Source organism: Phalacrocorax aristotelis, chromosome 6, assembly GCF_949628215.1.
Source record: "Phalacrocorax aristotelis chromosome 6, bGulAri2.1, whole genome shotgun sequence".
NCBI lineage: Eukaryota > Metazoa > Chordata > Aves > Suliformes > Phalacrocoracidae > Phalacrocorax > Phalacrocorax aristotelis.
The window spans coordinates 12,123,919-12,149,255 of record NC_134281.1 but is presented as its reverse complement, the minus strand read 5'-3'; the positions used below and the strand labels follow the sequence as shown (position 1 = coordinate 12,149,255).

The 25,337-nt window shown below is 42.6% G+C and overlaps 1 long non-coding RNA gene across 1 annotated transcript; it reads left to right on the top strand.

The window, feature by feature from the left end:
* The first annotated feature begins 14,854 nt into the window (after positions 1-14,854).
* LOC142058568 (uncharacterized) lies at positions 14,855-24,317 on the top strand. The gene is made up of 2 exons (XR_012661029.1): positions 14,855-15,187; positions 23,757-24,317. It is a non-coding gene; the product is annotated as an uncharacterized LOC142058568 (long non-coding RNA).
* Positions 24,318-25,337: the final 1,020 nt, after the last annotated feature.

Here is a 25,337-nt window from a genome sequence, read left to right as displayed (position 1 = left end):
ATGTTCCTGTTTGTTTTAGAATGGGAGCCCTTACCCGCTGTTTCTGCTGATGTATGCGTATTTAAGAATATATGTTTTCTGATTAAAAGCAAAGTTAAAACAGGTATTTTCCTTCATTTTTTCTTAAGCTGCATGCCTAGTTTTAGTACTCCTTGGGGGGAAAACGAGGATGTTTCACATTTCATCTACATTTGCAGCAGCAGCAGCCATATGGGCTCACCAAAATGGTCTTTGGTGGGACAGAAAAAGCCATGTGTGCCTGGTGGCCATGCACGGATTAAAGAAGTAACAGTCTAGTCCAGGTTCTGTCTGTAGCTTTCCCTTGTGTGTCAGCTGGAGTTGAGGGGTTTCTCAGCAAGGGCAAAAGACACAGTAATTTTTCTTTTGTATGTTTTAATAAAAGCCCAAAGGCACAGCAGGAGGTGGTCACTCAGTGTGGCACAGATGGGGGTTTCTATCCAGCCACCTGCTTCCAGAGCTACAGAGGCATTTCTAGGCCTCTTCTAGGCATAAAGGATTTGACGTCACCTTGAGCCATCTTGACCCCTGCTAAAGAGGAGCACAAAAACATCATCATACTCACAGGAGTGTTAGACCCAGCGCTGGAGAACACCACTGGAGACAAACATGGCCTGTATTACAAATCATTGCATTCTAAATTTGTGCCAGGTGCAGCATTACTGCAGGGATGAACATGGATACGTGAGCTGTTTCCAATGCATCCTGGTTTTCTTCTCAGCATGGATCAAAGATGCACCTTGCCTTCCCTGGAAGTGGAAGCTCCTATCGTGTCATTGTTAGCTGCCCTCAAAATGGATTCATTTCCATCTCTGAGCATGGAGCCCCCACAGGTGCACTTCTTATGGTAACACCCATGCTGACCACTTCCCCAGGTACCTTTTCTACCCCAGCCTATTGGTGTTTTCTCAAGTAAAGAAAGTTCTCTGGACCACAAAGGCCAGGATTACAGTCAGGTCTGTTTGCAGCCCAGAAGAGCAGAGGATTTGGCACGGAGTGATGTGATTTTGCAGCTTGTCTGCACGCTCTGCATGTGAATGTGCATCAGACCCTGTGAGCAAGCCTGCTCTCAGACACAGTTGGCTCCTAGAGAAGGGATAATTTATAATCATGATATTTCCAGGGCTTCCCTCTCTTTTTCTCCCCCTTACGCCTCCCAGTGGTTGCCCTCCTCTCAACTGGTGAATATGGGACAGACCATCCCAGCTTTTATAGGGGAGGCTGTTTTTGTGGTTTCTTTGCAGACTGCTGCCTCATCCTGAAACTGCATATTTGATGTGCTTTTATAATGAATTCATTTGCACCGTGACAGATGTTTCTGATATGATAAGAAACATGGCCCAGGGGCCAGTGGCGCTGTAGAGCCACTCATTTTCCTCACCTGAATTGTAAATGAGATATTGCTTTCTCATCTGTTAAAAAACATGAGCAACTGCACATATAAATAATATGCCACCAACTGCCAGCTGTTTGTGCCAATGGTATTTGTCTTAAAAGAATAGCTCTTTCCATCATCTGTTCTTTTCCCTCTTGCAGAAAATCTGCAGCTCTTTTGGAAGTGTGACAGAAGAGATTTTTTTCCTCTTTAAGCTGCAGACAGAGCAGTTACTTTAAAATAATTATGTACGAGCAAAGCTAGCTTCCATATTTGTGACACAGATAGTACCTGTTTTTCTTATTTCCTTGTCCTTTTTCTGCATACCTCTCTAGACACGAAAGAGAAAATGTGAGTGCTGCTTTCAGTTTCTTGGCAAATCCTTTTTACACAGCTCACTGTCTTTAAGTGGTTTCAGGGTTTCAGTTCTGAATGGTATGGAAGAAAGTTACTTAGTGTTTAAAATAATATTTTTTTTTAAATGTGAGAGACTGGTAAATCATTTTTGTCTTAAGGTTTGTAAAAGCTTGTTTTTTAGATACCTTGAATTTAGGGTGAAGGTAAAAACCACCTCTAGAATCCCAGACACAGAAGCAAGCAGGCCTGCTCACTTGGTAACCTTTACTGTTAAGTCTTGCAATCAACAGGACTTAAAAATACAACCAGGTAAAGTTGTGCTGGTAATTGATCAGCTCCATGTTTTATTAGGGTAAAACTGAGAAACACTTTCCAGCATTTTTCCAGCTCCGGGCAAAGAGGTATTTCTGTTACAAATGACCTTCTGGGAGAACTTGACTACAGGGACATGATTCATTGGCAGCCTGCTGGTGACAGCCTTGTTTCTATTGTTCTAAAAACTCTGGTTTCACATTTCTCTTGTTAGATAAGCTGCAACCATTAACTACACAGTGAGCTACAAATAAAGTGTGATGTAAGAATTAAGCTTATTATCTGATTGGCAGCCTGCGGCCACTCTTCCAGGTTAAGGGTTTCAGCAGATTTTTCTTTTTTTTTAAACAAACCTTTGCCTTTTATTACATTTCTGAAAGCATTGTCCTCCCAAAAGATAAAATATCCTTTTGGAAGCTGCAGTGTGTATATATAGTATGAGCTATAAATAGTCTGGAGCGAGTTCTGCACAGTACCAGTGTGCAGAGGTATTAAGGACAGATTCTGATCTTTATGGCTATGCTGGGGCTTCTGAGAAACACCAGTTTAAAGCAGTGGCTTTTCAATTTAATTTGCTATGTTCAGATTCACACCAGGATCAGAATCTGGCTGGGGACTTTAAAGGTGCTTTGAGGAATAAAGGAGTTTGGCAGCCTCAGCTTAATCTGTCTTTTAGTTGGAGGTTACATATCAATTTCTGGAAGTATTATTTGGGGCTAATACCGAGGCAAATGAATTCACTCTTAAATGAGGAATGGCTTGATTATTGTGCTAGCTGAAAAATAGGTCTATATACTCCCACAGCTCAGCTGCTGTAAATGGATGTACATAAGGATTTAGAAATTGTTGCTGTTCAGCTCCTTCTGAGGGTAAGATGACTTTCAGCAACTGAGTAATTTATGATAATGTTGATATTCACGTAGGCTATTCAACTGCCAGGATAAAGACCACAATGGCTGATCAGTCTCTTTTTCTTCAGGCATAGGCTGGTTACAGGCTGACATTAGAAACAAGTTCTCTGGCTGGAGCGTTATCTTCCCTGCTACAGCAGGGTGGGGGCCACGGGGAGGGGGAGAGAAGAAAAGTACCTGTTTATAATGGGTTATCGCTGCATGTTATCTCTTCTGCTGTAAAGTCTTAACGGGACAAAGCATGGTACTATTACTAAGGGCATACGAGGCAGGGTCAATGCCAGAGTATTAACCTTACTTAGCAAGTTTGTGATAAATAAAATAGATCTTTTGTTTCCGCAAGGAATTTTACAGCAGCCGCTGGTTATGCATTAGAACTCGCGGCTCTCCGTTGCATCCTCTCCCACATTTGGACAGCAAGGAGAGGGATGTTTGCATGATTTCCATGTGCCCTATACCTTCAGTGCAGTTTTAAGGCCTAATTCTGGGGGCAAAAATCCTCTTTTAAGACTATCCGGTACACCAAAGAGAATGAGTCAGGCCACCTATGCAGTGATGCCTGAGGTGGAGGAGATGAAGGGTGCCAGGCCTCGGTGGTACGCGGTAGATGGCTGCATGGTCAGCCCTGCTGAAGCATTTTGGGGTTTAGCTCTGTAGAAATTTGCTGTGCAGTGGATTGCGGGATTCAGCGGAGCAGCTTTCATTCATATTAGTGAATTCCTGGTGCCTTTTGGAGTGTTTGCTTGAGGTCTGTGGTGATCTTGGACATAACTGAAGGTGTGTAATTTCCTTCCAAGGATGAGCCATCCTTAAGACTTACACTTAAATGCATCAGACTTTCCAGTCACCAGCCAGTTTATTTAATAAACTTCTTACTCACTCCTGGGGCAGGACTTGACTCCTACTTGCACTTAATCTCTCATATGATGTCCTGACAGCTCTCAGAGGCTGTGGAAAGGGGGCAGGAGAGGCAAGAAGAGCCCATTTTGTATCCTCTTCCAGCTCATGAGCCACTGCATGGGAACACTGCAAATGAGCCATACTGACATGCAGTGCAGGTCCCATTGTGGACACTGGGAAACAGAGCCCATCTTAGAGCTGTCTTCAAGGTGCTCTAGTTCATGCCAGAGAAAAGGAAGGGACCTGCAAGCATCCAAAAATTACTTTGTTGCTCTAAAACTGTTGTGCCCCCTTTTCTGGCCTTGCTATACATATGCAACTAGCATAGCAGGGATCAGGGCACTGCCTTTCCACAGATACACTGGTGCTCCCAGACCAGTGATAGATACATCTGGAAATTAAAGCACAAGGTCTAATAGCACACCAGTGCAGCTCACTGAAATCCCATTGCTGTGAGCTCCTTTTGCACTCACCAGGCACAGCCAGGTACTAGCCAGGGGCAAGGGGAATCCCTGCTGCTCTTCCCAAGAGGTGACTGAGCCCATCCAGCAGTCTCTGCCACCCTCTTGGGTTTAGCTCAGGCTGTGCCTTTCCCTGTTTGCATGGTCAGTCTGCATCCCCCTGACCAGTCTCTCTTGCTTCTTCTGCAGAGATGCATTTTTTGAAACAACAGGAGCTGGCTAGATATAATCCCAGCTTTCCTTTCCAATTCTGCACCCCCACATGGTATATACCTTTACCTGTGTCAATCCACTGGCTATTTATTCTGATTGTTCTGCTTGTTAGCAGTAGCCTTGGAGTTCAAACTTACAGGTAGGTAAGCACCTTTCACTCCTTAGTCAGCTCTGGTGCTGACTGTGGAAACATCTCCCCCTGTCTTCAGTTTGTTCCAGGCAAAGAAGGGAGTTTCTGTGGCAGGCGTAGCTCTGTTATTTATCTAGGAAAGTCTGAGTATTTTCCCAGAGAATTTGTGAAATACTCTCTGAATGATCAATGGCACAAGCATGTGACTCCATGTCACTGGACAGCAAGCTATTTCAAAAAGCATCCACTAAAAAGCAAGTCTGAAAGACTATATGGCATTAGAAAGCACTTAATATAAAGAAGTGCCCATCTCATGAGTGAGTATCGTGTCATCAGGCAATATTGCAGTGTTCCTTGAGGGCAGTTTAATTTCATCAGCCTTCAAGTTTGTAGGATCATAGTCATTTCGCAGATGTGGATAACATGTTTCTATCTTTGGGACTGAAGATTTGGTGTCTCAGATGTGATCTGTTATCATCATACAATATAGTTAAGCTTCTTACTTTGAGAATTGGTGGAGTAAGACTTGCTGCTCTCATGATGGTGCCCAGTTGCACTCATTTTCCATGTTTCTCTGTTTTCTGCTCAGCTGGTCTAGGGAATAATATGCCAATGAAGGGCAAGAAGTAACAAACTGTGGTGAATTATTCCTTTTGCATCCTTGTTATTTCAAAGAGTTCATCCCCTCCTTTCAAGGACTACATGGATTTTTCAGTTTCACAAATAAGATCTTATCTTGTCTAGGTCCTTTCCCTTCGACAGGTGCAGGATCACATGGGAGGACCCATGAACTTCCTGAAAGTCATTATTGCTCAGAATTGCAGATTTTTAGTGAATTCCCTTGCCACTTTGTGAGATTCTTTCACTAGCTGTTTTTTCCCTGTATAGTTTATATGGTTAATGGACGCAGCTTCAGAACTGATGTATGAGTAAAATGAGCAAACATGATTATCTTTCCTGCAATAAATTGAGCAGAATGGGTCCCTTAGCATCATTTTGTGTACAGCCCTTGGCAGTGGGATCCTTACCAAGACATGCCGGCTCAATTCTCATTCCTCTGGGAGTGCTGTCAGAGTGGCCAGCAGAGTTCACTTTAGACTTTCTCTTCATCCCTTGCTTTGTGGCTGCTATGTGATTGCATGCAAGGTTTACTTCTGGTTGTGGTGGTTTTTTGTTTTTTTTTTTTTTTCCAAAAGCACTTTCATTCTTTACATGTCTTCCCAACGACCCCCACCACTCCCTGCCTTCCCCAAATTATTCTTGTTTAGGGCAGGTCTTCAGGTACCCTGAAGTCTAAAACACATACGTTGAAGATATCTGCTGGAGTCTTATCTCTGCTGGCAGTGGTAGATCAAACCTGTGGACTTTTAATAACATGAACCACTATGATTATATGTGTCTTCAAAAAGCTGTGATGCGGATCTAGCTGAATTCCATTCCTTTATCCTTTGGCATCTACCTTTTCTAAAAAATATTTTCTAGTGTCATATTCTAGTGGTTCAGTAAAGGATATGACCTTGCTACCAGAAAAAAATCCTGAATGTATCTTTGACGAGATTGTATCTACCACCTTCCAACACTTCTACATGCTGTTTGGTGTTTTTGGATCAGCAAGAAGAGCCCAAATATTAACTGAATGGTCTTGTAATCTTCAAGAGAAGAACCTGTGTTCCAAACTGGGGGAGTCTCTTTCTTAAAAGGCCCCTTTGTATTTTCTTGGACATTTTAGAAATGTTGCACCTGTACATCAGAACTTCATCCAGATATGAAATAGGCATTTCAAAGTGTGCTTCCATACACCACTGAAACAAGAGCCTCTGCATTTGATAAATCAAATGGGAGTCTAACCTGATTATACAGACACCATGTAACTACAATGTCTATGATGCAATTAGCTTTTCAGCCATGAACCTTTGATAGTGGGCCTTTTCTTCAAAATGAAGGTTTATCTCTCATACTGATCAAAACCTTTTCAGTTGTCCACCTGCTTTTTTTTTCACTAAATTCCATCTAGTTGGTGCAGAGTTGGGGACTGCCAATCATTCTTTAATGTGCATTACCAGGATAAATAAGATTACTTTGATTTTCGTATCTCTTTTCCATTTAACAGTACAGTTTTTAATTTATGTAGAATGTTATTTATGAAGACGCACGTGTTCTAACCATGAGGTTGGATTAGTATCTGCAGATTTGGGATATGTCCAATGCTTCATCCTCTCTGACAAAATTTTTAATTCCATCCTAGTTGAAGCAAATCCAATTTTATTTTATTTGATTTTATTTTTAAAAAAGGCAAAATCCAAGCACAACCAGACAAAACTCACACACACACCTGAAATCTCCTCCTACTCTGAACTCTTTGGCTGAAATTGGAGAATTTTGGGGCAGAGATTTTTAAGAATATGTTCAACTCTGTAGCAATAACCACACCAGCTTCTTGATCCTGATTGCTTTGACATCTCCACCAGTTTTCCATTTTATAATGGCGTAGGGGAAGGCAGAAGGCAAACCTGACCTTGGTGCTCTCTTACAAGGATGTCAGCAAAAGACTGGAAGAAAGAGAAAACCATTTGCAATTCAGTAGGGGATCAGCAACTCTTCTGAAAGTGCTGTACAGTAGCAAGCGATGGTCTCAGGCAAATCACTGCAGGCTCAAACAGGAACTTCTCTTTGCTGATGATGTGCTCTGGCACTCACCAAGTTTCATTCTAACAAAGCATGACTTTGTTTGCTGGCCTGCACTGCCAGGCCATGGGGTTTTGCCCTAGTATTTGAGGGAAAGAGAAGTCCTGATGTTGGCTTCAGTGGTTGCCTTTCATGCTGAAATATTTCAGCCTAATCTCTTTTATTGGCAGCAGCCAAAGTCAGATGCTTAAACCTCGTATGGAGACTGAATAATGGCAAAAAGGGGTTGTACCCAACTTCCTTGTGTACTCACGTGCCCGAGTGGTGCAAAGCCACAGACCCCAAACGTGCGTCTTCTCTCTGTCTCCTCTACTGGTGTTCAGAAACTTGATCCCCTCAACTGCATGGATGGTGGTAGGTCCTTTCATACACTCATATTAACTGGTTGCCCTTGGACTCAAGATTTATATTCTGTGTTTTCCAAAGGCAGGTATGAAGGCTGGCTTCTCCCAGGTGTTGCCACTACTGCTAACCTTCCACTTTACATTCTCCAAATTCCAGCCTGGTGTGTCTAGGCAGATATCTCTTGGCTGTTTAAACTGAAAAACTAACATTGAAATAAACTGAGGTCAAACAGAAAGTCAAACGACTGCTTTAGGCTTAGAGTAAGAGAGTACCAGGTATGAGAGGTTCTACAGGCAGCAAAGCTAAAGGAACAGGACTTTAATGCAGTAGTGGAACCTCCTCTACAGAGGCATACAGACTGAGCAGGGATATGATGTAAAAATAGGAGAAACATGTAGCTGAAAAATTCCCAATTATTTTAATTCCAGGGAAATTCCAAAGCAGGACTAGCTGTAGCACATCCAAGCTGCAAATGTTCTAAAAGTTTAGCATTTTTGATAGTGTTTTCAAAACCTGTTCAAACCATGTTGCCGTTTTTTCCCCCAACCCTGTTGTCAGTGAACCAAGATGACAAAGCAGAATTAGAAATCTGAATATTAAAATTTTCACTAACCACACGTTCTCAATGACTATAAAGAGAAAGACAAACTGATGTGAAGAATAGCATGCATGTGTGAGGCAGTGAGGGTGCATGGTGTGGTAGATGAAACCGTATTACTATATAAGGTGTGATTTGGGTATAGTAACTGTTATATCTGAATTATTATGACATGCAAGCAGAGAAAACAATGATGTCTCCAGACTCTGGAGAGAAGCAAAATCCGTGCTTCATCCAGGCACAGCTGATCTTTGCAGCCAAATGCTTAATGCCATACCAGGTCAGTTGGGATATAATTGTTTCTAACCAGAACAGTCAAAAGGTACAGAGTTCACTATCTGTGGGCTGACACCCAGAAATTCTTTCCAGACTTACAAACAAGCAAAGAGACAAGTTTAAACCTGAACTTCAGGGTAATCACGCCACTCAGGAGTATAAACAAACATGGCACTGACTGGAAGATTACTCCCAAGGTGTCACTTTTGACTGATCCAGACGAGAAGTTTCCAAAGTTAGGGTCGCGACCCTGAGGAGCACTGATGGAAGAGAGGTCACAAGCCTGGAAAGGAGGTTGTGAGCTGAAAAGCTTGGGAACTGCTGATGTAGACAGCTGAATGGTCACATCAAGCGGGTCCCTTTGGAATATCCTTTTTCCCCTCTCCTGCCTTGGAAACAGTAACTCGAGCAAGTTTTAAAGCTGACAAGCCTAGCCTGTTTATAGCATGCTGCTGAATTTTTAAAAGCAGATCTCTGGAAATGAGCCCAAGATGATGAGAACGATGGGAGCAAAGAAAACTCTGGAGGGAAGGATGTGGGACAAAGAGAAGAGGAGGAGAGGCAGGTCTGTGGGAAACAGGATCTGCCAAGCAAAAATAAGATTTAATAGTGTTGATGGGAGGAGATAGAGGCTTTTTAAGACTGTAGTGAAGCTTTAGAGTCTAACTTGGAAGGTCAAATTCCTCTCCCAAGAGGTTTGAGGGACATGCTTGCACTCTTCCTCTGTGAGAAGCCCCTGGTGCTGAGTCAGATACCTTAGTGGAAGCTAACCTAGGTTTTGGTGGAATTAATGTGTGGCCAGAGTAAATTCTGTACAGCTAATACATATGTAGAAATAAGGTATTTGTCTTTGAGTGAGTCTCCAAATGGTCTCCTTTACTGTCCCTGTGTTTCAAAAGCTACCAAAGCTAGGTCCTGAATTTGTGAGTTAAGAGTAAAACTCTGTTAGCTAGAACTTCAGTGGTCTACTTTGTAATACTCATACTATGAAAAAAGGTAGAAAATACAAACAGACCAGAAAATTAGTGTAGCTTACGCTACTAGTTTTGTATCATGTCATTATTAAGAAAAATTTTTTAAGTTTTAGCAATGTTTGGTAAAGATTTCTCTACATGTTAATAGTGGAGATTTTTCATGTCGGCAGTAATAAACAGTTGTTAGTCGTGTAAATGTTCAGCCCAGACCAGGGACTCATAGTGCCTCAGTTGTTGGTAGGAGCCCTATTTCTTGGAAAGCCCCACAGAACCACCTTGTGAGCATCGGGTTGCTGTCACATGTCCCATGTCAGGATCTCTGTGGTACAAGTTTCCTTGATGCCAAGCCTCTGAGGTTTGTTGATACCTGCTGAACCATCCTCTGGAACTCACAGAAAATAAACAGAGTGCTCGTAAGTCAGGTGGGCTTTTATAATACCAATTGAGTGTCAGTACAAGAGAAGAGTCAGCACCATAAAATGGATGTCTTGAATAATCCCAGGTCATGGAGGAGATAAGCAGTAGATTTTGGGCAATTAGGAGGGAGTATAGCAATAGCACAGGTTCAAGTCAGTGGTGGTAAATGGGCCTGGAGGTTGATAAGCTAACACAGACCGTCGCTGAAAAGCAAACATTGGGTCCATGTGGTGTAATACCTAGCTGTGGCTACGTGCTAGGTACAGTGCAGAGGTAAAGTCAGTACTATTGTGTGGTATTTATTTAATAGCGTTATGTCAAGAGGAATTTGTGGACAGGGAGGTTTTTGAAGTCAGTGGGTTTCCTGGGTGCTGTCTTTCAGGCTCAAAGATGGAGGGACTGGTCAGATGGAGGGACTGGTCCCACTCCAGTGCAGAGCAAGGTGCTGTGGGACAGTGCTGGAGGTACTAGGCCACACGACAAGGTGAAACCAAGTTGCCTGGTTGCCCCAATTACTATTACAGGGACTAAAATATTGACCCAGAGTCATAGCTGCTAGAGACAGTGGAAGCCAGGAGACAGTGTCATGAGTGAGACCCTGAAAGCAAGTAAAGGTAGGGTTTCTTGAGCCTTAAACCCACTGGTGGGGCAGACCTATGGACTTCTGAGCAAGAAAGCTCTCTACTGCTGCATGTTTCTAGCAAGATAAAGACTTCATGAGCCTTTTTGTGACTAAATGAACTTATGCCAAGCCTGACATCTTCAAATAGCAGCTAGTTGGTCAAGCAAGTGATGCCTAATCTGCAGGCCTCTGTGTCAAGGGTCCTGGGAGGTTTGCTCTTGAAGGCATCTAATTTTGCAGGATGCTCCAGACTGAATTTGTAGGTAAGACTCAGTTAAGACTTTTTTGTGCATACCTCTTAAGTGCAAAAATAATTTTAATGAAGCCATCATTCATGTATAAAGTTACAGGCATGCTTCAGACATGATCAGATTGGTGCAGAACCAGCCCTTATCTCCAGTTCTGGTGACCCAGTCTGGACCAGTCTCCACAAGTTTCAGGGTTTTAACTAAGCCTTTGGTTTGTTTGAGAAATTCAAGGTTTTATTTTCATAATTACCTTTCGTTTCCGAGCTGCCCTTAAGGCTATTTGGAATCCATTGAAACATGCTGAACTCTAAATCAGAGGTTTCTGTATTTCATGTCAAATGCACAGAAATCAAGCATGAGGTTTCTGCTCCAATCATGTGGAAGTTTGTTTTAACTTCCAAAGCATACTGTGTTTTCTTTAAAGAAACTGGTAACTTCTGTTTAACGCTGGGCTAAGAATATATCGTTTCAGGCAGGCTAGTTTTTCACATCAAAGCATGTGACTTTAATTTCCCAAACATTTCCCCAAATAAGTTTTTCCAGTCTGCAAAATAACCCATGGGAAAAAAAGATCTCATCATGTTACTTGAAATTGTCGTAGTTTTCACATGCAACTAGTGACCATGCAAGGAAAAGAAAGGGTCTAGGGGCATGTTATAGGATATTCATGGCCAGCTTGTGCTATCACACAAGTGACTGTTGGTTTTAGTACAGTAATAAACTAGCACTATGGCTGACCCAGTCCATCTCTTTAGGTACACTTTATTTCCAATGTACTTGTAGTAAATTTGTTTGTTTTTTTTCCTTGATACTATCTGTAAACATCTCAGGGTATATGGCATCCTCTCTGCAGGGAAATTTTTCTAGAGGGTTGGCAGGAATTTTTGGTTCTCAAATGCAGTCTAACTATTGCTGTTCTTAATTCTTCCTGTTACTGCTGATTATAGAGCTCATCTGTGTGATGGCAACCTTAAAATAAACTGATATCAGGTTCACATGTTGGTTGTCAATACATAATGTAAGAACTCATTCCTATCCTCTTAATGGAGCTCCTAGATACCAAAGGGAACTTTTCCTGGAGACACCACCACCCACGTGTGTGTCCCCCCTGCCACCCCCCCACCCCCATTTTCAGTCTATCAGAATTCTGTAAGTCTTCAGAATAAGTAAGTCCTTTACCAAAAATCTAATGCTCCAAGTTAGAAAGCCAAGCATGATAAAAATGACAGATAAATCAAAAGAAAAAAAATTTTGAAACCCCACAAGACAGCAAAAAACCTCCAAGGGGCTTTTTTTGCTACAGGCTATTACAGAGTGTAGCTATAAAAACAGATCAATTCACTTAATGAAGTGCCTTTGGAGTATAGTTTTCTGTTTGTACACAGCAGACTTATTTTGTATTTCCATATTAACAGTGCTTCTCTTGATGAGATTAAAGGTCACAGCTCCTTATGTATGGACTTGTGTATGTGAATGTGACATACAAATTTGTTACCAAGGTACTATTTGAGGCAAACATCCTAGGGCCTTCCAAGTTGGCAAGTTGATGCTGATTTCTGAGTCATCTCAGCCCAAAACATTATCTTGTATTTTTACATCATTTTGGGATGTAGAGAGAACATCAGCTATCTTATCTGACTGATGCTATCAGGTGCTTTCCATTAGTTTCCTAATGCATATCCTAGAGACAGCCAGACAAGTACTTAGCCTGGATATGAATGGCGCTGAAATTAAGTGGGATTCATTTTAGTTTATTGGAAAAATGGAGCAGCTCAGCTAACTACAGCAACTGATCTACAGCAGGATAAGGCCTTGACAAGTTCTTTCAAGCTTCATGTAATTTGCATCATCATATTTGTTGCTTTCCTCATGTGCCTTCTCCTTTCCTCTTCCCTGTGTGTTGCCTTCTGCTCTTAGTTTATACAAACACATACTGCTATGTATAGATTTTCTGCTGTGGTCCAGTGGTGGAACTGGGCAGACTCATGGCAGATCCAGGCATGGGCAGTATTCTCAACACAAAGACCATCTGTGAAATGGTCTGGGTGGGACCTAACATGTGTCATGGCTTCTGTTGCATTGTTATTCCCTTGTTTTTACTTTTATACAATAGTGACTACTAATTAACAACCCATTAGCTAGTTCTGAGAATTATTCTGGAACATGGCCTTTAATGATAGGGGGTTAATAAATGGCTGGGGAGTCACCTCCAGTCCTTGCACCCCTTCAAAGAATCCTTTAACAATGCACAGCATTTCCCGGTGCTGCATACTGTCTATTTCTGAATTCCAGCTGCAGCTAAGGCATTCTTTTTCATCCTGCTGGAGTTGCTGAGATTGCTTCATTTGAGGGGGCGGTATGTTCAAATAAAAAATATTTAAATATTTTGAACAAAAGTATATTTAAATTATTTCCACCCAATCTTGAAACATGATTTCTTCAGATCTTGCAGTGTCTGTAGCATAGCCAGCTGCAATATTAATGGCACTTTACTGACAAAGTACCAGAGTCCTGTAACTCTCATATAACAAATGAATTGTAGATACCACTCTCAGCACAAATAATTAGCAGGATTTATACTGCATTCTCCTCATAAAGAATCAGTCAGTTCTCCCACACTCTGAGCACGCTGAAATTCTTAGAGAAAATACAGCCAAGTGCAGTTAATCATTACCATGTAACTTGGGTATTTTTTGTTGTTGATGACAATGTCACCATAAATAATGAAATTTATGAAATTTCATGTCAGTGCCTCCAAGCTTTGTAAAGGAAAGTTACAGGTGAGTATTGCAGTTTTAGAAGATTAGCATATGTTATTTTCATTAACAGGAATTTTTTGTATACCGAAACTTTACTGAGAAGTGCCTCACTTTTAGTTTCCAGCAATCAGAAAGTGAAAATCTTACACATGTTTACAAGCAGGGGAAGCTGAACTTCAGGAAGTCACATGATTTCCAGTAACACCCCATATATAGGCATTTAGATAATGAAAGCAATAAAAAAAACTTGCCGTTACAAGTCTCCTGAAGCTGACATGTTATTATCTCTGTGTAGCCATGCTACCATACATATGGCATAAGGCTCCTTCCCTCCTTGTTCCAAGAATTTATTTCACTAGATGTTTCGGAGAAGTCACTGTCCCAAACTGAATGTGCAGTGGCTGATACAGGGGGGACTTTTCTTTGGAAGCTCACAGTGCCTGTATCCAGTAGAAAGAAAAGTTCAACCCCTTGTGTGCCTGACTGTTAATAGCTAAGTAAATAAGCAAATCTCAGGCAAATAACAGTGTAACAGAAGGAAGAACTTTATCAGAATTAGGAAAGTAGGATCTAGTAAAGGAAGGGTCTACTGTTAGCTAAAAACTCTTAGATGTGTATTTTCTACGAACTCTTTACCTCCTATTATTCCCAAATGACTACAAGCCTTGCTTCTTCCATCTTCCATAGAGGATAGTATAGCTATGAAGAGATACCCTGAAATAATGTGATATATGCTTATGTTGTTGGATAAATAATCCAAAAATATGCTTTTGTTGTTGTTAATCTTGCCTGCATGGACTGAGGTCTTTGTTCAACTCCAAAGAAACAGGTTAATTCCCCAGGTCTGAGATGTTCCTGGTGCCTCACCTCACTCTTCCTAGGTAGCTCTGAGTCAGGTCCTGTGTCCTGAGGTGTGTGTGTTCTTTATCTCTGGCTACCTATGAGTGCAGTGTGGAGAAGGTGTTTGTGGGATTCAGTGTGATTTATCCCTTTGCTTACTCCCTGGGCTACGGTTAAAGGGGAGTTCGGAACCATTGTATCAGATACAGTCCAAAAGTGCCGTGTGTTTTCCCTTCAGAGAAGGGAGCTGAGCTAAGTCACAATAAAAGCAATTGTAGGATTTTTGGGAGTAGAAAACAATGTGTTACAAGTGGGTAGATCCAGCCCATGGGTACCATATGTTTTGAAATCCTTGTGGTCTGGATAGTGACCAGCCAGTTGTTTTAGCCTGAGGCTCCCAGCTCCACCCCACTGAGCAAGGAGTTCCTGTTGCTATAGAGCCCAGAAAGTGTCTTAGCACCCTGGAGCCCTTCTGTAAATACAAATAGGGCACCTTTGCAACAGGTCATTTGCAAAGAGAACTGGAGGTCACTGCTGCCTGCTTTTCTGCAGGCTGTTACTTTTATATATTTCTGCATCATCAAACTTAACCAAAATCCATGTTTGAAGTGCGATTTCCTCCAGACAAGCCTTGGCTGATGAACTCTGGAGGAGGGAGCCTGGCCTGTGTAGAAGTGTCAGTGTTGACTGCAGGATGCAGAATGAGATCTGAAATACAGGGATTTGGAAGGCAGAAACTTTGTGAGGTGAGGCCTTTCTGTTCTTATAATTAAGATATTAGTACGGTTGAGCTCCTTCTTTCATAACATACCCCTGTGATGACTACCAAAACCATTCCATCAGTGAAGGTCTGCAGCCAGTTACCCAGATAATGAAGAAGGACAGGGAGAGGGAGGGGGAAGATTATCTACAGCTAATACGTAATATGTGCCAGTGAGACAGAGACTATTCACTGTGTTCATCTTTCAAAACGTGCACGTCCTGAGAGCACAGGGTTAACCTTACGCACCAGGCGACTTGCAGCAGGTGTGAGTCTGTCCTGGCTGTGGTGCAGCCAAGGCAAGATGGAGTGGACGATTCCATGGCCCAGACAATCCATCCATGGATAATCATACACTATGTCCAAGGCATGATTTGATTGTTTTCTTTGTTAAAGTATCCATTGTCAATCTGACATAATCAAAAGTCCTGCCATGTACCTTGATGTTCTTCCTCATTCTAATTAGTAACTAGACTTGGAGGTGATCTTAAGATCAGCTGAGCTATATAATGTAATATATAATGTAGGCTTTTATATGAAACACAAGGATAACATTGATGAGGAAGTGGAGAGACAGTACAAAACTGTACAGTGCATGGCAGTGAGGCTCACAGTCATCTTTTGAAGATTACTTGACTTCAGTGGAAAAGGCTTATCTTCTGTCTTCCTATAAGTAAAGACATTCCTCTTCTGTGACATAATCTCACTCTTTATCTTCCGTCTCCTTTATTCTTTCTGGAGAAAATGAGAGAAAGATAAAATACCCTCTGGTGATCCCTACATCTCAAAAGTCCTTAATGCTGTGTCTTTTATGATGGGTAACTTTCTAGAAAGTGTTGCTGGAGGAGTTTCATGGTTTTCGTTAAAATGGTTTGTTGACTTTAGAACTTTAATCTGCAAGATGAAATCCTTCACCATAGAGAAGATGCAGACTCTTCAAGAGGCACTCAGCAGTACCTTCTGGATCAGTCCCTTTCTGCCTGATCCAGCACTGTTGATGCCAGTGGAAGTTTTACCCTTGATTTCAAACCTAATCAGGCCTGAGGACTGTGATCCTTTCTTTCCTTCATCCCTTTGGGCAGCTAAGATGCTTACATAAGGCGCGCAAAAACTGTGTGTGTGGGAGGCTTTGCAGCATGCATGATGGGAGCTTTGCCCCAAAGTGCTGATTGTCTAAGTTTATATTTGGTACAATGAGTGAAAGTAGTAAACAAAAGTTGGGAATAGGCACAGCAGAGGTCACGGCAGCAAGATCAAGGGTTGTGCTGATTTGGTAGGTGAATATCCTGATGGCTGCACTGATTAAATAGTGAGTCACCAGCTGGAGGCTGGAAGGAAGAAGTGGGGCGTTAGAAGGATGTGGCTGTGAGGAGACCTGATGAGCAGAGATTAGGAGGACAGTTCGTGCCCAGAGGACTAGAATAGCTTGTCCACTAGTTTCATTGTTTTATGCATTTAAAACACACTGGGTTAATCACTAACAAAGATGCCCAAGGGAACAATGTTGTATCAGTTATCTTCCTGAGCATTTGACTATTTTGGTTCTATTTATTCTAGACAAAAGAGCTTATTTGTGATGTTTCATCTTTAGTCTGAAAACCTCTAATTTGGACATCCATTTAATTTGGAAGGTTTCTGTGAGACACCAGTGAGACTGTCTGATTTAAGTCAAGACTTATAACCAAACGTTTTTCTCGCTACATGTTGCTGACCACAGCTTTGGTTATGAATTGTGAAAGAATGTTAAAATCCAGTGTATTTTTCTCTTTGTGGGCTTTGTTTATTTTTATTTTTAACATCTTGATTGGACAATGAAAAATGTTAGTGATGCCAGTTGCAAGTCTTTAGGTACAAGTTTGCCTTTCAGCCATTGCATGGAAGTGATTATTTGCTTTTAAAAACTGACATCTGCGGATTTTTAGTTCCTTTTTCTTAATAATCTCGGGAAAAATATGGCATTGCATAAAAGCCTGTTGTATGAAAGCTAAAACCAGGGCCAAGTTTGGGACAACGACATCTTTTTCATGTCTCACTAACTTCTTCAGAGAGCAGTAGCAACAAGCTGAGTGGAGGTTGGGAGAAGCAGCATTGTTCCTTCTGTTTCTCTTTAATTCCTTTCATCAGTCCAGTGACTACATGTGTCCCGATGACACATTTCTGGGTCACATGTCCCAGGAAGATTGGCTATATGGAGATACATGGCATGGAAAGTATTCTAGCTAGAGACTAGTTATGTTGACAGGTTCCACACATGGTGTAAATTTGTATATTCCTCACGTGGACTTTATTAATAGCACAGACTGAGACAGGGAGAGCCAGTTACATTGATCCTTATGTAAACAAAATAACAGAAATATATTCTTTATTTTTCCTTATGTTAAACCTGCAAATAGCTTATTACCCTATAAAGCAGCTTAGGCTAGTGCATGAGGCCATTAGGAAATGCAAAGGAGCCCGAGTCAGCATGGACATTTCCCCAAGTCAGGCTGTGTGGCCACAGGAGAGGCGTGAAGGCATGAGGGCACAGCATGCAGTGTCCAGAACTGGAGAAAGAATAGGAGGCCCAGATAAGTATTTTAAAAGCCAGTCTCAAGCGTAACTGAACTGAATGCTTGTTTTGTTTTTGGTTCAGTGGAAGCTTCGCAATGGAAAAGTTCGATAGTTTTCTTCCTTGCCTTTGCCACCAAAGGGATGCTGTTGCCTTCTCCAGTCAACTTTCTCCCATTCAATGGGCTCTAGATTCCTCTCGCTGCAGGATACTGCTCTGGTTAGGAGGTCAGAGGGAGAAAATGCTGTAACTGTAGGCTGTCTTTATTCTGATTCTTCCCTGGTTCATCAGTCATTTCCACTGTAATTCTTTCGCCTAGTAGTACTAGTAGGCTGTTGCCCCAGTATATGGATTAAATATAGCTGGAGGCACAAATGAGAGTGTTAGGAGATTGCATATCCAGTCCTCTGCATTCCCACTAACAGGAAAAACTGAGAGACTTGATCCAAGTATTCATGTCTTCTTCCAAACATGGAATAAAACCACCTGAATGGAAAGGACTTTTATGAGTTGTGACCCTCCTGTATTAATCACAACCAATTTATTTGATCTTCAGCAACAGGGAGATGTACGGAAAGGCTATCCCAGTTTAACACCTGTGATGAGTATGAACTAAACTCTGAATTCCCAAATACACAGCTTGGGCTGTGCTCTGAGCTTATCTTTATAGCTGTAAAAAGGGTGACTCTGCCAGGTTCTCTTCAGTGTTGTGGTGAATCTGGATGAAGTTGCAGATGCCAGGTAGCAGATTATAGGGCAAATTAAAAATGAGAGCTATTTACAATGCAAGAGGCTTGAATTTTATCTACTAGTGAAATTATTACCCAAATTAGGTAATAATTCACACATTTTCATTTGAAGAAATTCTCCTGGAGGGCTCCAAATCACCCTAGGAATAAGTGTTTCCTATTCAACACTTTTTATTTGAATGGGACACCCTGATAATCTGTTCCCAAATGTAGGCAAGGAAAGGAATACCATCAAACTAGTAGAGCAGACAACTAGGAACCTGAATCAGGTTTTCTCTCCCCAGCTCTGTACCTAACATGCATTTTGACCTTGATAAGTCACTTTATTTTTTTTTCAGGCCTCAGTTTAACCATGTTTTTAAAATAGATAGACCAATATATGTTTCCTGTGAGGATCCTATGGGGATACTATAGAAGTGTTTGGGTTTTTTTTCAGATGTGAAAGACGCTTTGTGTATTATTAAATGGGCTGTATTTTTACAGGTTCACTCTCAGAAAGCAATATTTATCATACATAAAATTCAAAACAATCCACTGTGCCTTTAAGTTCAAATGATGGAAATAAATGAGAAAAATGGTATTCAAGTGCTAAGCAGGGTATGGCAATAGGACTATTACATTTACATTTGCCCTGTGAGCAAAGAATTCATCATAAATGTGCCGGCGAACATAGTTTTCCACCATGTTTATGAGTATGATTTACCCGCTATGTAATCAAAATAAAGACACAGCAGTGGCTAAGAATATTTACTAAGTCTTCCAAGTGGACAAGTTTTAGCTGTAAGGGAGAAATTGATTTTAAATTCTACTGATTTATTTTCCTCTGTCTCAATTAACCACTCCACATTAAATTCCTGAAATTTTTCTGCTACTACTTGTAATGGGTCAGAAATGTCAGGGTATCCTTGAAGTGGAGCACTCTTCTCCAAGACACTTTGCATAGCCTAATTAGCACAGTTATTTCTTTCCCTGTGCCTTCTCTAAGGGCTTTCTTTATGTCAGATGCTTCTAAGTATTGAGAATCAGAGCCAGAGGTCAACTGATGAGCTGCTGATTGCTCAGGCTAAATGTAATTTAATGCAACAGTTTGCAAAACCTCTCTGGGGACCATATGTGCAGGGGTGCTCCTATAGGCTCTGTTCAGTGCAGCACAAGACACACGTGCATTAAAAGACCTGGTATGGCCGAAGATCATTATCATCAGATGACTACAGCCAGTGCTAAGATATTTTCTTTTATTCTGCTGTAGCAAGCAAAGAAGCTCTAAAACTGTCAAAAATTAGCTGGGGTTTGGTTGGGGTTTGTTTGTTTGTTTGTTTGTTTCTCAGCAGGCAGTGAGGGACCTTCCTAATGTCTTCAAGTAGCTTTGCTGTCCTGAATCCCCAACCTCAGCTGTATAATTTCTATAGTTAGGCAGTGTGGCAAATGTTCATAATTTTAAGGCCTGGACCAGTTTGTGTCTCAGAGGCACTGGTTGAATATTTTTCTGTCCAAGATAACTGCCGAAGAAGAACTAGTTCTGATTCTGGCAAGTGATATGTCATTAATAGATGAGTTCTCTATAATGTTTACCTATGAAAAGTGAGTCTTTGACCCTGAGATACCAGAAATCATTCAAACTAGACTAAACACTAATAATTCATATAGTCCAGTATATAGTGAGGTCTCTTACCAAACCTTTTCTGTACATAGCCATTATGTGAATGTCAGCCACAGGAGTGCATTTCATTGTAGGATTTTCCACTTGGCCTTTATTCAGTACCAATCTGATAACGGGGTAAAAATTGGACTTGAGGAATGCAGTTCAAAGGACTTGCACTATTGAACCTGTGTACCAAGCCTGGCCACACAAGTCACAGTAATGATTTGTGAAGATACCATAAAATGGAGTCTGCACATTCAGGGCCACGAAACGGAAGATACATAGCTCATAGGTGAGACAACTGAGAAGGAGGAGCCAGGCAAAGGGACACTTAAAGAGTGGAAAGCAGACAAAAGTTGCTGTAAGAAACAACAGTCCCAGCAATACTGCTGTGACAACAGCTTTCCTCCTCTGTCTCCCAGTGGTTGTCTTGCTAAGTTGAAACTTTTAATGTGGTTATCTCTGCCCCTGAAAAGACCTGATGACAAAATTACCCCCAAATTCTGAAACACTAAAGGATTAAAGAGTCACTCAAGTAAAAATTTCATTCCAGATAGCTGGCTTTTATTATATGAGAAAGATGGGAAGCTATAGATAGTATGAGAGTGCTGATGCAGTGTAACATAGGCTGAAATTGGTCCAGGTTAATTGCCATATTCAATGAAGACACTGAAATACAGAAACTCTGAAGAACAGCCTCATGTCGTGGGTGCTGTTCACTGGTATTTTTTTAACCTGCAGTTAACAATGCAGTAAAAGGCTGCTGGCAGACATCTTCAAAAAACTTCGTTTCCGACCTATGGTGCTGTAGACTACCCCTTTTTGCTAAGGGAAACCTGATAGGCATGTGTATCAGTTCAGACTCAAAGATACTGGGCAACGTCTATGACTGTCTGCATTGTCTGCTCACAGGAGCTTTCCCTTTATCAGACCCACTATACATGCTGCAGGACCCTCAAATGTTACAGTGGTTTTAAGTGCTCAGCTTTTGATTGAGAAGGTTGGCACAGGTGAACGAACAGTGTGTGTAGCATGGCAGCCAACGAGGCTAGGATGTGCTCCAGTATCTCAGGAGGGGATAGCTGGACAGTGGGTGGTGGGATCATTTTGTTCCTGTAGCACTTCTTGAGATTTCAGATATTGTGATTTGTAAAGGTATTCCTACTCTAGGTGGCAAGATGATCAAGGAAAATAATTATAGATGGTGCACTTTTTTCTTTGCCCTTAGAGATAAAAAGCTACCAACCCTGTCACATCTTTTTTTAATCAGTCTAGTTGTTCAAATTTCACACGCACTCCTCTTGAGCTGCCTATAGCAACATGCAGCTGTTGTGAATTTGGGGATTTCAAAGGCCTTCCTGGCTCTAATGAAGGAGGGGGGCATTGTTTAGCCTTTCCATTAGGTTGAACTCCATGCAGAAAAAGCAAGGGACAACTTGTCCCGTTGCCTTCACTTTATATATTGAGAAACTGAGGTTTAGACAAGGCAAGTTTTTTGACCTAGGTTACCTGGAAAGCAATAAGTAACCAACCTAGAAAATATCCAGGAAATTACCTGGGGAATTCTTCAAGTGCAACAAGAAGATAAAGTTCAAACCAGACTCTTCAACCTGTGAGCTGTCTGCATGGCCCTCCACCTCTGTTGGCTTTGCACAGAGCTGGATTTGACACTTCGTGCTTTTCAGAAAGAACAGTTTTTAAAATATCCCTTTTGGTGGGTTTAAGCAGAGGAGAGGCAATTGTTTGTGTCCTGTGTGTTCTGCTTTAGATGGGCTCTGGGTTGCTGTCTCATGCGGTGCGTGATGTTAAGTGCTGAGAGGGTGAAGGGTGGGAGCGGCTGCTGCCAGGGTGTGTCTGGGCTTGTTGAGAGGATTGTTGCCATTCCTACCCACTTCTATCTCTATAGTCCTGCTGAAACAACACGAGCTATTGGCAGTGGCTGTGTTATGTAATTCATTTAGAGGGGAAAACTCACTTGAAGTTTATGGACCTATTCTCTCTGAGGCAACCCAAGTAAATGGGCTGGATGGGGGGAGAGCCATCACCTGTCCTATGGTCATGGCACAAAGCTTCAACCAGATCCTCACCTGGAGGGTCCTGGGACTAATCTGTCTGCAAAAGCACGTAGCAGCCTGTTGTGCCGTGGGCTGCCTGTGCACAGGCTATGTGGGGTTGGCATGGCAACACCAACTTCCAGTGGGTGTAGGAGCATCCCTGTATCACAGCTCTACCTGCTGCCCCATTGCACCTCCCGAGTGCTGGAGGGGAGTGTCGTGGGAGCCAGTGAAAGGCCTTCCCTCCCAAAAAATAAATACCAAGCAAAGGGAATACTTATCTGCCAGGGCCTGCTGTTGAAAAGCGGATCTCGGTTCATATAAGCAGGAAAAAGACATTGAAGCTTATTTGTATTTCTGCCCCTGAGCACAAAGGGGCTAGAAAGCAGGCGGATCTTACCAATTGTGTGTTCCTCCTGTTTGGAGATGTAATCGGCATCCACATACTGTGCCACAGCCTTTCCTCATCTCTAGGGGTTGGGTTGGGGCTGGGAATGATGCACAGGGGTAGAAGACCTCCAGGATAGGGGTGGGAAAGGGCTGACTCCTGACACAGCATCTCTCCCCCATCTTCTGACACGTAACGCACACTGCTAAGAGCAACGTTCATGGGGGAAGGAAGAAAACACAGGGTCACCCTGTTCGCTCAATCCCAACCTACCAACTGGAGAAAACAGCCTCTGTGTAAACAGTGCAAATGAAACGGATGTTTCACTCTGCTACTGATAAGTTTATCAGCAAAGCCAACATGCACTCTGGACCCCTAGAAAAATACACAGAAAATGTGTTGAAGAAAGAGAAGCTGAGGGTCCTCAGCTAACCCCCAGCTTACCATGCCCTGGGTATCAGTGTTCGTGCTTTGGGATATGTCAATCATTGCTCCAGCCAATGTGACTCAAGATTTGGATGTTGCCGTCTGTAACCACAAGGCCCAATCTTACCCAGGATCTAGCTATCATAAGTGCTGTCAAAATGGATGAAAAAGGACTGCTGCAAAGGTGCCAGGGAAGATGACATCATGGCAGGGGCAGGCCAGGAGTGTGGTTGCTGCTGGGGAGCACCATGGCAAGGCCCTACTGGACCTTGGGTGGGAGGTGAGGCAGGGGACTCTCCAGCTGGTACTGTCCATGAATAGACCATTGTCCTTTGCAAGGAAGCAAAGAGAAAACTGTCTCTTCTGCTTCCTTGACTGTGGCACTGAGCCAGTATTGCCTCACCAAGGGCTCGGCCTCCAGCTCGGAGATCAGACTGCTCCAAAATGCCTCGCCCACATTGCCTCAAGTGCCTGCTCCGGCATCCTGTTACACACGGACCATTTCGGCCGACTGAATTTTGTTCCCTGGAAGTGAGTGGCTGGGAAGAATGTGTGTTTCACAGAGCTTATAATAGCTTGCTTTGACCTCTATGATAGAGAGATTAACGCCATTCCAGAATGATATAGTGTGTGTTTTTTAAGGGTCTAAAGGCAATTCCTGTTTACAGACCAGGACTGGAAGAGCCTTGTAGCATTCAGCCAAGGGCAACAGCTGCTGGGGATTCCTTCTCCATCGCTTCTTTTTCAGGTGGACTTTTGCCCTGCTGAGGGATAAATTGAAATGCCCTGTGGATGCCATCTGTGAATAGTATCAGCCCTTGGATTTTTAGTCATCTTTCTGGAAACCAGAATGTACAACATCTCCTTTCTGGGTAAATGTATTCTCATGTCTGTGAGGAGCTTGATGCAAGTCAACCATCGGACCCTTGGTGAGTCAGTGGGGAATCAGAAGTGGCACGAGCCTGGAGTCCACTGTCTAATGTATTCCCTGGCACAGTCCCGGAGAGAAGACACAAAAAGGCCATATACCCATTGGAGTAAGTTTATCATTTCACTGATGGTTGGATTTGCCTGATTCTGCTGTATTGTTGCTTGCCCCCTTAAATTGCAGAACGTTCGTCTGAATTTTATTCATCATTTCTTGACTGATATTGTGCTCAAAAAATTCATGTTTCTCCAAATTGAGGCACCTAATCTGAGTTACCTGCCTTTAGTAAAAAAGGAGTTATGCACTGACCCATTATCAGCCCCAGAATATAGTGTGCTTTTTGGAAAAGTGACCTTTAATAAACTGTCATGTTTTCTTATAGGATTGTAGTCTGTGACTCAATGACCAACCACCTCAAGGGTTTGCATGGCTGTAGTGGGTCCTCATACACCCCCCCGGGGAAACCTGTGTGCTCAAGCACCTTTCTGAAATGCCCAATGCATGCAGCATGGAGAATAAACAGGAGGAACTAAAGGTCTGTGTGCGGTTGCAGGGCCGTGATCTCACTGCAGTCACAGAGACATGGTGGGACAGCTCGCATGACTGGAATGTGGTCACGGATGGCTACAGGCTTTTCAGGAAAGACAGACTAGCAAGGCAAGGTGGGGGAGTCGCTCTTTACATGAGGGAGCAACTGGAATGCATCAAGCTCTGCCTTGGAGTGGAAGGAGAACAAGTTGAGAGCTTGTGGGTAAAAATTAAGGGACGGCCAAATATGGGTGACACTGTTCTGGGCATTTGCTACAGGCCACCTGATCAAGAAGAGGAAGTTGATGCAGCCTTCTACAGACAGTTGGAAGTAGCCTCGCAATCACAGGCCCTGGTTCTCATGGGGGACTTCAGCCACCCTGATATTTGCTGGAAAAGTAACATGGCAAGCCATGCACAATCCAGGAGGTTCCTACAGAGCATCAAGGACAACTTTTTGATGCAAGTGGTGGAGGAGCCAACAAGGCAAGATGTGCTGCTCGACCTTACCCTAACAAACAAGGAACGGCTGGCTCATGGTAGCCTTGGCTGCTTGAGATGTTGAGTTTAGGATACTGCGAGGTAGAAGCAGGGCTATGAGTCGGGTTACAACCCTGGACTTCAAGAGGGCCAACTTTGGCCTCTTCAAAGACCTGGTAGGAGGAATCCCATGGGCTAGGGCTCTGGAAGGCAGTGGGGTCCAAGGGAGCTGGACAGTATTCAAGGATGACTTCCTCCAAGCTCAAGATCAGTGCATCCCCAGGAGGAAGAAGTCAGGCAGAGGAGCCAGGAGATCCACATGGATGAGCAAAGAGCTTCTAGAGAAACTCAATGGAAGAGGGAGGTTCACAGTATGTGGAAAAAGGGACTGGC